Source organism: Pteropus vampyrus, unplaced genomic scaffold (assembly GCF_000151845.1).
Source record: "Pteropus vampyrus isolate Shadow unplaced genomic scaffold, Pvam_2.0 Scaffold16, whole genome shotgun sequence".
Taxonomy (NCBI): domain Eukaryota; kingdom Metazoa; phylum Chordata; class Mammalia; order Chiroptera; family Pteropodidae; genus Pteropus; species Pteropus vampyrus.
In genome coordinates, this window is record NW_011888797.1 from 5200762 (window position 1) to 5204219 (window position 3458).

The window sequence follows — 3458 nt, forward strand, 5'->3', positions numbered from 1 at the left end:
AGTGTGGCTGATAGCATTAAAATACATATAAGATTGTTTTCAATATAGCGATACTTTGAAATTATGTAAGAGAGAAATATTTATTTCAAGAATGCAAGAGAATTGAGCTTGAGTTCTGGAAGTTAAGACAAAAAGGAATATTGATGGTTTTAGATTTTTCATAGCTTAATGGAAACCAGGATAGAAGAAAAAGTTTTTCCTTAACCCTAATTTCTAGAAAGAACCATCCTGCAGTAGTCCGTAAGTGAGGTAAAGACAAGCTTTTGCCCTGCCAGTTCCCTATTTGGCAAAGTACTCTGCATAGGAAGGAGATAAGTGAGCAAACCAGTACCCTCCAGCGATATAACTCCAGGGAGAGCTCTCCAAACACAATGTGATTGATTGGTGGTGGCCCCTGGAACACATTCACTAACAAAAGAAGACTAAGAAGGGGGCATTTTGCTTGCTCTCGGGTTGTGGGATTTTAGAGTTGAGAATTAGAAAATGTGGGTTCCATCCCCAGCTTTGCCACTGTATGGCTTTGAGATCTGAGACATCTCACAGCCTCTCTTGGTGAAGTGAGACAAATTCTCTGGCCATTTAAACCAGAGCCTCTCCTCCTAAGAGAGACCAAACATGCGCTCTCATCCCTGTTTTCAGTTGGTGCCCAGAGTTTCAGCCCTTTCTCACCTGTCATTTGTCACTTTCTCCATCCATGTCCTAGAGGTACCCTGTACTTCTTTGCCTTTGCAGATCTCTCTGTCTGCATCTCTCAACTCCTTCAAACCTGTCCTTTGGGAACTTCTTAAAAATCCAGCTCCCTTTTGTATTCAAATGATTTTTAAAGCTCCACCTTCAATAACTTGCTGCCTCGAGGACATGCTTCTTTGCAGCCCTTGCAAGTGATAGCTCTTTTATTTTCAAATGTCCTACACACTTACCAGGTCTGGAGGTGGTTGTTAAAAGTCATGACCCTTTGAGTTTTGTTTCACTTAAGTTGCTTTCTTCCTCATTTTTGTTAGCTATTGACTTCTTGGAAATTACCCTTCATTCTATAAACTTGTTGGCTTCTCGTTCACTGTCTCTCTCCTTCCCAAATCCTGATCCATCTGGAATGACTTTAATTCCTTGATATTCCACGTTTCATTGACTTTCCTTCCCCCTCCACCTTAGCTATGTAATTCCTTGTTCACACTCTTGACCTAATTATTACTCAAATCTTCTCTAATTCCCAGATTACTAATTCAAACATTCTCTTTCTCATGCAACCTCCTATCCTTCTAACTTGCTTGTTCAGCATCTCCCTTTATAGCCTTAAAATTCATTGACATCATTGGCACCTGTGGTCCACTGAATCCTTTACAATTCTCCCAATCTACTAGCTCTCTTGTTTTTAAAATTCTCCCCAATGGCAGAAATTGCCATTTGCCTACCCAACCTTTATTCTTGTGGGTTAAACTCCAGGTTTTATTCTGGAGGTAATGTGCTTCGTTAAAAAAAAACAAATTTCCCAAACTTGTATCTAGGAGGAGCCAAAGATGTCACAGGAAGTTGTTAGGTGGGGCTTCCAGGAATGCTCTGAAGGAGCTCAAAACAAATGACCCCCAAATATGCCACTTGGATTTGATTGTTTTGAGCTGATGGCATTTCAAAAACAGCAAACGCAAGGAGAGGCTTTCTCTGAATTCCCCTTACTTGCCTAAAGACAGATCCTCCAAAAAGAGCTCCATTGTCACAAATCCCCTTCTCAGAATTTTCATCCACAGGGACATTTGACACAACAGGAGAGGAGACTAGAAGTGGACACCACTCCCAGGCTAACTTTGTCACAGCTATCATATCTCTCATCTATTCTTCTAAGAGCCTATTTGTCTTTCCTAAAAATCATTTACTCTTCCCTAAGTTGCCACTCCTCCCATTAAGATAGTATATAAGCTATCAAATTTCCACTATCTTTTGGGGTCTTTACTTTTCCCCCTGCTGTGCCTCTGTGCACGTAATATTAAAAATTAATAAATTTGTACATATCTTTTTCCTGTTAATATGCCTGCTGTCAGTTTATTTCGTAGACATAGCTGTTGAACCTAGGAGGGTTGAGGGAAGTCTTTCCTCCACTGCAGCCATGTGCCCCTGTTAGTCTTTCTCCCCTTCTTTCTGCTGAATGTGGACATGCTGGCTGGAGTTGGAAACCTGTATGGCAGTTTCTTATAAACTCAAACGTGACTTTATCAATTACCCAGAAAGTCTACCCAAAAGAAATTAAAACATAAGCTCAACATATAAACTCAAAAAGACTTGCACAAGCATATTTCATAGCAACTTGATTCATATGTGCTAAAATAAGGAGGCAACCATCAATAGAATAATTAAACAGACTGACATAGCCATACAATAGAATATTACTCAGCAATAAAGAATGAACTAATAGACACAGCAACATAGGTGAATCTCAAAAGCCTTATACCGAGCGGAAGAAGTGAACACAAAAGAAAACATGTCGAGTGATTCCATTTATAGGAGTTCTCAAATGAGAGTACTAATCTATGGTGAAGAAATCAGAACAACAGTAGTTGCCCCTGGAGAGAGGGCTGAGATGAGCTGGGTAGGAGGCGGAGGGAACTCTCTAGGGCAATAGGGAGTGTGGGTCATTTAAGTACATGCTTTTGTCAAAATTCATCAGACTGTACTCTTAAGATGTGTGTGTTTCACTGTATATACATTTTAACTAAAAAATCAATGTATCAATTGATAACGTCAATATAAAAATCAATCAAAATCAGTACTCTCCAAATAGCAATAATAGTGTAATAAAGCTGATATAACTATTAGTCTGCAAAATTATTAAAACATGGCAAATTTTCTTTTATCTCTACTCCTACCCACCCTCTGGATTACTGAGAAGCAAATATTTCAATATATATCTCTAAAAGATAAGTGTCTCAGGGCCTTTGCATATGCTCTCTCTCTGCCTTTCTTTCCCCACACACCACCCCCTCTTCATCTAATTAGATTCTAATCTTCCTTCAGGTCTTATGAATATATCAGTTTGTTTAATTGTTCTATTTAGTACTTATGAATAAGTGTCCATCTTCGCAGAACTCATTAGTTTGTGTTAAATCCTCCTACGTGTGATGATTTGATCAGTGCCTTTCTCTCTCCCCCACCGTACTGCAAGCACTGTGAGGTGATGAGCTGTATGTGCTTTTGCTCACCATTTTATCCCTAGAACCTGACACTTTACCTGGTGCATAGTAGGACTCAAGAAACATAGGCCGAATATATGAATCAGCCTCAGTTGACTAGTCTGCGGTATGAGGGGCTTAGTTTAGATGTTCACTCATTCTCTAGTATTCTACGATTCCAAGATGCAGTTCAACTATCCTAATTTACAGTCAGGAAAGTGGTCCAAAATATAAAGGGACTTCCAGATATTTGGTGGAGCAGAGAAGCTGCTGTTCTGACCTCTTCTATTTTGTGGT